We start from the raw sequence: 12903 nt of genomic DNA, 5'->3' as shown, positions 1-12903 counted from the left end.
AGTGCCTGCCCACAGACGGCCAGTGGGATGGGGCGAGCAGGGCAAGGGTCCACTCGTAACAGGCTGTGGGGCTGGAGCCCCGATTGGGACACGGCTGGGGCCTGGAACTGCCCGTGACAGGCTGTGTGGTTAAGGCCCCAGTTGTGACAGGCTGTGGTGCCATGACCTGCCTGTGACAGGCTGTGGGGCTGGTGCCTCCTGGCCCCAGGCTGTGGGGTTGGAGCCTCCTGGCCACAGGCTGTGGGGCTGGCGCCCCGTCACGCCAGGCTGGGAGGCCAAGGCCGTGTTGGCAGCGGGCTGTGGTGCCGAGGCCTGTCTGGGTCAGGCTGTGGGCCTTTGGCAGGCCCAGGGAGGTGCTGTGAGGGCTGGGGGCAGTGGGCCAGCATGCGGGTGGCTTACTTTGAAACGCCTCCAGAAACACAAGCCTCTAGCGGTGGAGCTGTTTGCTTTTCTCTCAGGGCTGATGCAAACTCAGGGTGCCTGGCTGGGCAGACACGACAGACAAGCCCCCTGAAGGCTGCTGACCAGGCTCTCCCTTTTTCTAGGGCCAGGTGTCTCCAGGTTTGGCTCACAGGGCTGCACAGGTGGAGTTGAGGGGCTGAGGCCTGGGGTGCTGGGCTGGGGTGAGTCTGGCTGGTTGCAGCGCACAATTCCAAGGGATTTCCTAGGGATGGAGCTCCTAGTGCTGGGATGCTTCTATTTCTCTGGGTGTGGAGAGGGGGACACTCAGGGTGCACTGGGGCTGTGGCCCTGCTGGGTTTCCTCAGCTCTGTGTGCTGTAGCCCTGCACCCATTCACTTCTCAGTGCCTCAGTCCCGGCTGTAGGATGCTTTGGGCAGCAGTGCTCATGGGGCAGCCCTTTCTGGGAGTCAATACGTTGCTTCCCTGGCTTTGTAAGGGCTTTTTTTTTGCCATTCTGTAGTCTTTTGAGTTGGTTTAAATGGGCTGAGCAGTATACAGAGCTCTCACCTTGGGTTTTTAAACATCCTGCTTTTCGTTTGAGTTGGTTTAAATGGGCTGAGCAGTATGCAGAGCTCTCACCTTGGGTTTTAAACATCCTGCTTTTTAGAGATTGAATGTGGTCTGTCCTGGTCCTTGGGCAATCTCTTTTGTTGAAGGAAAACGAGAAACACAGGTGACTTCTTACTGGTATAAGCTTGCAGGTCTGGCAGATACTTTTAGAAATAAATCTTGCAGGTTTGGGATGACTCTTCAGACTTTTAGTTTCTGACATTTCTCTTGATCCCCCTGAGGTTGTAAGGAGTCAGGTAGCAAAATTTTTCTGAAGCAGAGCGTGCTGCAAAGCCCCACAGGAGAGGCAGCTCAGTGCGCAGCCATGTGTGGAAGGGCACAGGAGTTTGCTTGCTTGCATGTGGTCTGCTGCACTCTTTATAGTCTCAGTACCGTGGGGATATGGAGATGAGAGTCATGAAGGAATTAAGAGGCTGAATCTGCCTTGTCTGCTGCACACCTGATGGATGTGAGCTGGGTGTCAGGCTTCAATGAAGGAGCTAAAAACTGGGAGAGGCTGTGGGTGATGTTGCTGGCTTCTCAAAGCAGGGAGGGTGGCTCTTTCTGGGTGAGATGTGATCTTCCATTAGCTTTTTTTCTGTGGAAATGTAGTGGTAGGGCAGCTGTCTCCTTGGACTAGGAGGGCTGGAGGAGCTTATTTTTTCTGTGTTGCTTTGGGTGTTTCAGAGGTGGTGAATTTCCTGAGGAAAGTGGGTGCCTGGGAATTTTGCCCATGAGTTGCTTTCTTGTGGCCTCCCAGTGAACTCAAGGTAAACTGGGACTAAAATTCCCTTTTCTTTCCCCGTCCTCTCTTGAGAGCAGTGGGAATGCATTAACCTGATGCTAATTGTTACTCTGACTGATAGCAGCAATTAGGGTCTGTAATCTGAGATCAGTCTCTGCGATGTGGAGTGTTGTAACTGCTGCCTCGGGAAGCTTTCTGCTAAATACCCTGAGCTGGGATGCTTTGAGGAAGTGCTGGGATGCTCCTATGTACGACTGCCTTATAGAGGGAGGTGAGTGTGTCTGAGCTTCGCGGGCTGAGGGTGTTCCCACTGAACCGTGCCCAAAACACCATGATTTCTTTCAAAATTACACACGTGATCTGGTGGTGGGATGTTGCTTCCTCGCTGCACAGCAGCATCCCTCTGCCCAGCCTCTCCGGGGCAGGGTTCCTCAGAGGAGGCACTGCCCTGCCCAGCTCTCAGTTCTGGCATCGCTTCCCAGATGCTTTCAGTCTCGTCTGGGTCCCGCTGGGTACGGCAAGGCCGTGCTCATTTAGAACTGTTATTTATTAAAAGAAGTGCTGGGTGATGACCCTGTCTCTGTCCCTTCAGCTCCTGGTGACATCTGTGACGCGGCTGGTCTTAAGGGGTCACTCATTTCGCCTCACTTAATGATCTGCTGCAGAAAGCAAGCTTTCATTGCTTGCTGGAGTGTCAATGGGACATGAATATTAATGAAACCTCAGTGGTCCTGTGGCGCTGACTGTCACAGCCGTGGAGGGCTCATTTGGAGCTGCCGGGCAGCGCGGAGGAACTCCATGATGGAGTGATAATAAAGTGTTTGTGAACTCTGCTCCGAGGTGCTGCTCAGGACTTTGAACTTGCAGGCTCCTGGTACAGCACTGTGAGACTGCCGTGGCGTCTTCTAAAGCAGGCTCTTGCGCAGCAGCACGGGCATTAGCAGGGGAGGGACTCACGGGGACATTTTGGGTACTGCAGGTCCAGGAGAGTTTGTTGGTTGCAAATGGTCTGGCTAATGGAGCCTAACATTCTGCAAGGCTCTGGACTGAGATCGGGGTGAGGGCAGATGCAACACAGCATCTATTAAAGTGGCCTTTTTGGGCTGGTAGTGCCAGCTGGGAATCACCATAAGGAATGGGATGGTGGCCATTGTATATGTACAATTAAGAGGATAATTTTGAACCTGTGGAAAAGGGGCTTTTGCTGTTTAATCCAGGTTAAGTCCCTTCCAGATTCTGTTGCCTTGCACAGAAAAGTCAGGGTATCTTGTAGAAAAACCAGTTGTCTTTTTAAAATGGAAGCTTTTTACATACTAATCTGGAATATATTGCACAGTGCACTGTGTCTTTAAACAGGGTATATTTAATATCTGTGCTTGAATGGCAGCAAAACTGCTCCCCAGAAGGTTAATTTGGAGAGAGAACCCCAGATCTTGCTCTGAACCCTGATGTGCCTTCTGAAATGGGAGCCCAGGGTCAAACTGTGTGGGGTAGATGGTTGGTGACTCATATTTTCTGGTCTGTGGAGAAGAATCTGCTTTGTTCCAGGAGTGAAGTAGACCTGACTTGCCCTGCTTTTGCTTAGAGCATTATCTTCCCCTCAAACCTCAGCTGTTACATGGCCTCAGAGATCACAGAGGCCCTTGTGCAAGGATTTCTGGTGGATCAGGGCCTTAGGATTTTGGCAGTGTCTGGTTGTCTGGTTGCAGATCCTGCCAGGTATGGCATGGCTGAGCTCATCCAGGTTTAAAAAAATGATGGCTGTTGCTTGTGTTGTCTCTGAGCTATGGCTGTTGCAGGCTGTCATGTCTTAGCAACAGAGAAAGCCTTCAGGGCCCAGCTTTGCATTCTGTGAAGTTGCTCACCTCCTTCGTTTAACACCCGGGGATGAAATGCAAAGGTGGGGTTTGGTGGCTGTGTTAATTGTTTTCACAGTGTCCAGCGACGCCAGTCAAACCCGCTTCCTTTTACAGTAAGCAAGGTGTGAAGAGATCAGAAAGCTCATCCTTCCCTTCAGCTCCCAAAAAAACTCATGGAAGACCTTGGCTGGTGCAGGAGCATTAGATGCTGGGGGAGCTGGCAATCAGTTCTGTCACCTGGTTAGCACGGTCTGGGAGGGTTGTGGCAGAAATAAGAAGAAAAGGGACATTTGCTGTGGCAGGAAGACGTAACAGGCTGCCTTTGTGAAGGGTGCAGGATAGTTTTGTGCCTCCCCATCTTTGCTCAGACACAGTGGGGAGCTGTAGCCCCATAATGATGGTAGGAAAGGCTGACCTATGGAATCCTCTCTGAGCTGTTGGCCATGCACCAGTGTTTCTGGAGTGTAACCCATGTGAGTAAGAAGCAGGAGGGGCCTGTGCCACTGCTCTTGGAGATCTGATGTTCTGAAATCACCTTGAGGATGTGGATTATATTCCTGGAGGGAAAAAAGAAAGAAAAACCTTGAGGATGTGGATTATATTCCTGGAGGGGATAAAAAGAAAGAAAATGTTAGAAGCCTTTGGCAGTATAGGGTAAAAGCATCACCTTTCTTGACATGTTTGTCTTGATCAGAGATTGTATCTGGTGGTAGGATGAGGAGAAGTTGCATATTGTCTGGTGTTAATTACAAAGGGAAAACCACATGAAAATCAAGTGAAATTGAATCCCACTGCATTTGATATTCCCAGAGTTGAAGGCCTTGGTACATCTCATTAGTTTAAAAAGCCTGATGGAGAGAGCTCAGCTTCGAACAGGAAATTGATATGACATTGAGACCTGGGAGAGGATTAGCCGCCTGTCTGTGAACTTGTCCAAAGGAGTTGAACATGTAAATGTTCCTGTAGAGCGGCTCCCTGCGAGGAGGCATGCCAGTTAATTAAGGCCCCCGGGACCGCACAGTCGCAATGAGGGAGGGATGAGGTCTGTGCACGTGGAAAGTCCTGCCGCTGTTTTCTCTCTGTGGTGGAAATACTGCATGGGCTCTACAGATAGAATCATAGAATCGTCTAGGTTGGAAGAGACCCTTGGGATCATTGAGTCCAACCATCTACCCTACTCTACAAAGTCATCCCCTACACCATGTCCCTTAGCACTGCATCTAAACGGCCCTTAAACACAGCCAGGGCAACTACAACCCCCAGGTCTCTTTCCTCCAGGCAGTTCCAGCCACACTTCCCCCAGCCTGTAGCGCTGCAGGGGGTTATTGTGGCCCAAGTGCAGGACCTTGCACTTGCCCTTGTTGAAACTCATTCCATTGGCATTGGCCCAGTGATCCAATCTATCTAGATCCTCTTGCAAAGCTTCCCTATCCTCCTGGGAGTCAACACTCCTGCTTAACTTGGTGTCATCTGCAAACTTGCTGATGTTACACCTTATGTCCTTATCGAGATCATCAATAAAGACGTTAAACAGAAATGGTCCCAACACTGAGCCTTGAGGCACACCACTTGTGACCGGCCGCCAGCTGGATGTAAATCCATTGAGCACAACTCTTTGGGACCAGATAGACCCAAAGCTTTGGGTGTGTGGGCTCTACTTGCATGCTCTGTAAAAGAGATGCTTTGTTATACTTCTCAGTGGGCTTTGAAAAGGTTGGGTTAGGACCGAACTAAACAGGGTATGGTGTTCTAGGACTAATGTGTTGGCCCATCTGGTGGAGGTGTGTATGGAGGGTGTGTGGCTGGGAGGCAAATTTGGGTTTTGCCCACGGGTGACTTGTGGACTGGCTTTTGTGCCAGAGTGTGGTTTCATTTTGGGGCTCTGCAGAGATGCTGAGGGCCTAGAGCTCTGTGGATCTCACATTTGGATGCCAAAACATCTGGTTGCTGTGACCTAGTGTCTTTGCTCTAACGGTATGAAAATTGCAACACTGAGGCAATGTCCTTGCTGTGTATAGAAAGCTGTTGTGCCAGAGTGTGGTTTCATTTTGGGGCTCTGCAGAGATGCTGAGGGCCTAGAGCTCTGTGGATCTCACATTTGGATGCCAAAACATCTGGTTGCTGTGACCTAGTGTCTTTGCTCTAACGGTATGAAAATTGCAACACTGAGGCAATGTCCTTGCTGTGTATAGAAAGCTGCAACTGCTTTTTTTTTTTTTTTTTTTTCCTCATTTCTCTCCAGTGCTTGAGCTGATAGGAGATATTTGCTGGGGAATGAAGGCCATCAGATACGCTGTGCCTGCCAATTCATACTTATGAGCCTGTCTGCTTTGGGTCCTGCTGGGTTTACCCTTCTGATGAAGAGTTTTGAAATGGCTGTACGTGGAGAAAAGGATATTTCCCATTTTCTCTTGCAAACACCAGCCATGCTGTGTGCAGTCTTAAGGCAAGGTGCTAATGATGAAGAATCCACGAGTTGGCGGCACACCGGGGTTTTCAGCAGTACTTTGCTCCTTTTGAAAATGAAACGTGCTTGTGGACTGACTCTCTTATGGCAGGTGGAGTTTGCAGACCGTACTGACGTCGTTGTGCTTGTCGTGTACTCAAAGGGCAGTTTCTAGCTGGAACATTGCAGTCCCCGGGCAGGGTTGCTGGAAGGAGGGCTTGTGGGGCCCCAGTGGAGTGATGGAGGCTGTGGAAGCCTGCAGGGATCTGGCCATCAGCATGATGCCTCTGCTTTGGACAGAAACCCCTGGCCAAGTGGCCAGGAGGTGACAATATCCGCATCCCTCTGGTGTGCACCACCTCAGGGAAAAATCTTGTCTCTTGTTGAAGCAGTGGCCTGTGGCAGGTGCTATGGTCATGTAGGGGCAGGGATCCTCCTCACCCATCCTCTGCCTGTGCATCTCTCAAGCTCTGCTTAAAATAAACAGACCTTCAGGTTCTTCATCATAAGAACAACTCTAGTGAGGAGCCCCAGAAAAGAACCCTTGTCCCAGCACAGACGTTGCTGCTGGAGAAGATATTTGCTGGAGTGGGGAGCTGTGCTTTATGTAACTTGATGGCGTTGCAGCTTCCACCTGAGGATAACCTAGATCAGGACTCACCAGCTTGGAAAAGATGTGAGTGATAAGAACTTGAGAGACACCTATAAAATCACTAAAGAAGGCGATTAGGAGGCAATCATTTGTTGTTTCCTTCAAGGCAAGAAGATGGGCCTTCCCACCAAAAACAGTGGGCTGCATGTTTAAACCAAACAGTACTACATGAGGAGGAAGTCATTCAACCCTGGAAACTTGTCCTGGGATGTTGTGGAGGCCAAAAATATCATGAACCTTTAAAAAGGAATTTGGCAATTTCATGGCAAATAACTCTTCATGGTGGGCCTTAACACCGCCCTGGAGCAATTTGCAGCTTGGGAGTTTGTAAGCACTGGGCTGCTAGGAGCTGGAGAAATGTCCTGGGAGAAGACCTCCAGTTCCACCTTCTGTTCAGCTCTTCCCATTAGCATCAATCTTGGTTGCTGTTGGAGACAGGAGGCTGAATTAGAGGGACCTACGCTCTGTTGGCTGATGGCTGTCCTGAGTGGACAAAGGTGAGTAAATGACCTTACCATGCACCATCTGAAGGAAGACTCTCCTTTCTGGTAGGCTGGGATCAAAAGAGTCATTTGAGGTCTAACACTGGCAATTGTACATGACCTTACCATGCACCATCTGAAGGAAGACTCTCCTTTCTGGTAGGCTGGGATCAAAAGAGTGAGGTCTAACACTGGCAATGCATGCTCCTCTGTAAACAGACAGATGCTTGAGTGACTCCTCTCATGCCCACACCTGCCTGTGCAGAAGTTGAGCCTGTGTTTAGGGAGTTGTTTGGTGACAGTTCTTCTGGGCAGGTTTAGGGAATTAAACAGTAAGTAGGATTAATAAAAACGCATCAAAATATGTAAACATATGTATCACATCTCTTTGATAATGAAGGAGCAGTTAATAAGTATTTGCAATCAACGTTCCTACCTGGAAGCTTTCTCTGAAAGCATTTCTGAAGCGGCTCAAACAACCCATTTATTTCCATCATTTTAACAACCTGTTTTCTCAAGGCAATTGAAATTACTTGCTTAAAGAGCTGTCTTCCCTCCTCCACACCTATGACACACTCCATTCTACTAAGCCTTTGCTTGGTCTCTGGCTCCTGGCTGTGTTCTGAGCTGCTTGGGCTTATTCTGGACCTAGTGCTGGCTCTGGTTCCTGCCCTGCTGGAGGGCTTGGCAGGGCAGGTGGAAAGCCTTGGGTGATGATGAGTAGCTGGCTCATAATCACTCAGGTGGAGATCCCTACCCAAAAGCCAGCACAGATGGGGAGTAAGGAGCTGCCTTGATGCACAGCCTGGGGTTGTGTGTGCCACTTGGAAGCACTTGTACTGGTTGGAGGAGCTCTTGCTTTGGCAGCTTTTGGAGCAGGGCACTTCTTTTGCTGTCTTACTGAAGCAACACTGATATGTCTGGGGACTTGTAGGACACTGTTTCTCTTAGTCACCCAACCACTAATGCCTGTACCTGGTTCTTTCAGTGCCTTGGTGAGCTGTCGTATACATGCTGGTTCTTCTCTGGATTGGAGAGATGCAGGTCCCAAACTGCTGCTTCCAGAACACATGAGCATCACATAGGTATGGATGATTTCTTTTTTGGGAGCTGTTGGAGCAGTATTTTGTCCTCTTCATAGACAGAAGCATGTGGGTGGGTGGCTAGTTCCTAGAGCACTGGTGTGCTGGCTTGAAGACTATGATTAGTTGGAGGTGGTGCAGGAATAGGCTAGATCTCCATGACACCAGTCCAGCAAAGGCACAGTGTTGTCTTTCCTGGTTGTAGCACAAGTGAGTGTTGGGCCTGTGCTTCTTCCTGGAAGAGCTCTGGGGCTGCAGTGTGTAGCTTTGTTTAAAATGTTGATGTCCCACCTTCCAGCCTGGGGATATCCCAGGACAGGGATTGAAAGGTCAGCCCAAAAGTGAGGATGACTCCTGCCCATTAACAGTGGTAACTTTTGGCTAAGGAAAGATGGGAGATAATGAGTGAAAGCTTGAGCTTCCAGGGCTCTTTTCCAGGAAAGATGGGAGATAATGAGTGAAAGCTTCAGCTTCCAGGGCTCTTTTCCACATACTTCTTGCAGGGATTTCAGTGCTCAGGCTGTGCTGCTGCTTTGCCTTTCCCTGAGGCCTGAGGAACTGGGAGCCATGTGGCTTGTGGTATTCCCCTGTTCCCTGGGGTTATTGCCTGTCCCCCTCTCTGAGGATGTGTTTGGGCTCTGCCTTGTGGGATAACTAATAGGGCTGTCAGCCCCCTTGTCCCAACAACCCGAGAAGATGAATAGTCCAACATGTGCAGCCACCTTTGCAGGTCCCGAGGCCTCGGCAGGAGCCAGCCCCGTGACAGATGGGCTGAGGGGCAGGGCTGACACAACTGGGTCAGCGCGAATGTCAGAGGGGTGGAAGCCACGTTCTCTGTCTCCCCAGTGCTTGGCACCCCAGCGCCTCTGGGCCAGACGGTGGCCACTTATCACCACCTCCTCCAGTGACTGCTGTAAGCTGGCAGCACGAGAGACTCATCTAGAAGAAAGACGCTAGTCATGGCTCTTTGTGGAGCTGCCATCTGTCCTCTCCTTGGGTGCCTCTGCCAAGGCAGCCTGGGAACGTAACCCAGTGCTGATGCTCTGTCAGATAAGCTTCTGGTTAGACTGTGCTCTGTCCCTTTACCTTCCCAGCACACTGTGGTGCTGCCTTCCCTCCAAAAAGGTGATCTGCTCATACAGATGTGTGCATATGTATATTTTTTAGAAAGCTCCAACTTTCTGCTTTGCAGCTTGATGCCTCTTCTCTTGCCTGGCCTCCTGCAGCCTCAGGACTGTGTGCCTCTCCTTTCTCCCCGGAGCCAGCTTGTGTGCTGTGGGAAAGGTTAGTTGTTTGGAGAGGGCTGTGCCAATAATTGCACGAATTTTTCCTTTTGTGGGTGGGTGAGGAAAATTTGGCAAGGTGGCTGTGAATGAGTCTTGCGAGCGTCCCGAGGCGGTGCGCTGAGAGCCCTGAGCCAGTCTCACTGTGCAAAATCCATTAGCCACAAGCAGAGCTGCTTCTGGGCTCAGCATTCAGTACCTGTTACGGGCTGAATTAGTCCCTAATTTCTGTCCCTTACAGTTAAAATGACTCAGACGTTTCTTTTGGAGAGGGGGTATTGCTTCTGACTAAGTACCCTACAGCTGTGGCTCTACTGACTATTAAATTGTTCTCAGAAATGCAGTGATTGTCTCATCTCCGGGTCAGTGTAGGCTGGTGCTGTCACCTGCGTGTTGCTGTGGGGCTAGAAGAGGTGCTTTGCTTTGCTGTGGGAAAGCAAACGCTGAGACACATCTGAGGACTCAATGGCTGCAGGTTTAATAAGATCAATACCACCTCTGCAAAAGATTACATGGTATACTAGGCAGCAAATAGACCACTTCTGCTGGATTTGGAAACCATTTATAGAGTCTATTAGGAAGGGTAAGGTAGAGGGGACGTATCTGGAGTGAGTTGCACAGAGGCAGTAGTTGAGACTCCCACATTAAGGGTTTTGCAGTCTATTAAATCATGGAATTAAAAGCAAAATAAATGAGAAATTTTGTCCAAGAAGCTTTACCTGCAGTAAAATGCTGCAGTCACATCATCAGCTCACATGGCAGAGCTGGGCTGTGGCACTCTTCTGGCTGCTTCTACTGCCTGTAGAAGGGCTGAACCTCCTAAAGCCAAGGCAGTGGCTTGGCTGCCTGAAGGATGAAGCTTCACCCTTGCAGAAAGAGCAGAGGAGATAAGAGCTGCCCAGAAGATGAGTGCTTTCTCCCATATGCATTGGCCAGTTCTGCCTCCCTGAAGCCTTGAAAGGCATCAGGAGGGAGTGTCTATCAGGCTTCTGTCATGACAGAGAAGAGCCAGTCAAGGGGGCAAGCTTGGAGATCCTTACTGCTCGCACCCAGCAGGTTTTTGGGTCTCCCACCCCACAGCTAGCAGGGCAAAAGGTGTCTTGTGCTGTGGAAGATACAATTTTCCCCTGTTCCACCCCTTGTGCCATGCTACCTGCTCTGCAGCCAAGTGTTCCCGCTGCTGCTGAACGTGGCCCATGGTGGGCTGGCTTGACTTGAGGAGCAGCTTTTGGGAACAGCCTCTCTGGACACTCTGTTGGCCTTATTTGAGCTGGCCTTGTGCTTCGATCATCTCCTGCGGTGTAGTCTCGGAATAATTAACTCTAATAACACATGAGCAATAGCCTGCCTGGTCACCCTGCCCCGAGGAGTGAGTCAGGGCACTCGTCTCCTATCATTTTTCCAGTGCTCTGTCCAGTCTCATTTGAAATTCCTTGCAGGATGAATTATGGTGCTCTAAGGGAATCTGCAAAATAGGATCACAGGCCAATTGAATCCATTTGCAAAGTATGGGAGGACGATGGATGGATTCCCCCCCCCTCCACCTTCTTTTTCTGTCTTGAAAGACTCTTGCACCTAGTAAGAACAACAGATACTTAAGGAACATGCTCTCTGGTGTAACGAGGAGCTGGATCAGGCCCTGCTGACTGAGGGTCAGTGATGCAGAAGGGAAATCAATGCTGAATATGTACATGGGAGGAACAAGGCAGCAATGGGTAGGGAAGCAAGGCAGGGATTTATACCATGGCACTGCTCGGCCTGGTCCCTCCAAAAGCAGAATAATGTTACGTGAGTCTCTGGGAATGTTCTATGGGGTAAAGTGTGCTGGGAGAGGCAGGAGCTGGAAATATTTACCAGCCCTGGGAGGTTTTAGGGACAAATAACAACCTGCCAAAGTTGGTAGAAGCTGCCTCAGTAGGAGGTGGTGTCTGCATGGAGGTCTCGAGCATCCTGGACCATCTCAAACAACTCTGTGTGCTGACATGGGCGCAACTGAATGCAGCCCTTGGGTTCCAAAATAGCAATTCCTGGCTAGCTGGCCTGGCTGTACCCCCTGGGTAGCGTGGTTGAGGTCACTTATCTTGGCTTTTGGCCTTGGTGTGGTTGGACTTCCGAAGGAAAGAGTTAACCCCCTTGCACTTGGGGTGGCTTGAGGTTGGCCTGGTGTTAGCTACCAAGCCTCCCTTCTCCTCCAGCTGGGATGCTCCAGCCATTGCCCAAGGGGGGAAAGGAAATGAGTTAAACCCATCTTCAGACACGTTTGTATTGATTCTGTCACTTTCTTGCTGTTTGCTGACAGGTGATGGATGGCTCATAATGCGACCGGCACAGTACATTACGTTTCCCATCCAGGGACTCCTAAATCATTTCAAATTTTCAAATTCCCTAATCAATATTTTATCAGTAGCAGAAGAAAGCGGAACGGACCCATTTCTCAAGAGGTAGAAGAGTGAGTGTGTGTGGATGTGTGCTTGCACATATATAGGCATGTGAGGTTGTACATTTATAATCGCAAGTAAAGCACCGCTAGTACAACAATTATAATATCTGCAACCATAAAAATAAATACAGAAGTAGGACCAGGAGTGTTGCTTACATTTAAATGACTTCAAGATGAAGCAAATTAGGGATTTGGGTTTCTGATGTGAACGTGGATTGATGCTTAGTGGGGTTTGAATTGCTGGTTGCTCCGTCCTTAGGCGGGGTGCAGGGGGGTCAAGACAGATGGAAACAGGCCTAGTTTTTGGGGGAGGAAATCAGATTTGTAGCCTCCTGTAATGCAGCGAGGCTCAGATCTGTCACCCGCTGCTGAAGCAGTAACAGGGAAAATGACCCTAGGGAGTCTGTCTGGATTTGGTGGCTCAGGTGGTTGGTTGTGTGAAATTGTAACTGGTCAAACAGAGCACAGTGCTGTGTTCTTGGGACTGGCGTGCAGTGGGCAGGGAGGGAACCTATTGCTACCATGGTCTAGCTGGTGCTGGGACACTGGAAGACTAGGAGGGAATGTGCTTGCAATCACGTGTGCTGATCCCTGAGCAAGCAGGGTATGCCTTTCTACTGCTCTGCAGGCACTTGCTGCTGCAGGAGGATATGGTCCAGGACCAGGTGTGGTGAGACCTGGTGGGATGGGGGCTGAATGAGGCTGAAGAAAGAGGTTCCAGTGCTTTTTGGAGGAAATGCAGGAGGGCTCTGCGATGTTAGGCTACTGTATGAAGCAGCTAGTTCCAGCCTTGGGCCTAGATTCAGTGATTTTGAATGTCCTCCACACTGAGCTACCTTTACCAGTTCCTGCCTGGCATCTGGCTTTCTACCAGGCTTAGGGATGGAAGAGCTCAGGGAAGAA

Source organism: Calidris pugnax, unplaced genomic scaffold (assembly GCF_001431845.1).
Source record: "Calidris pugnax isolate Ruff unplaced genomic scaffold, ASM143184v1 scaffold63, whole genome shotgun sequence".
Lineage (NCBI taxonomy): Eukaryota > Metazoa > Chordata > Aves > Charadriiformes > Scolopacidae > Calidris > Calidris pugnax.
This window is presented reverse-complemented; position numbering follows the sequence as displayed.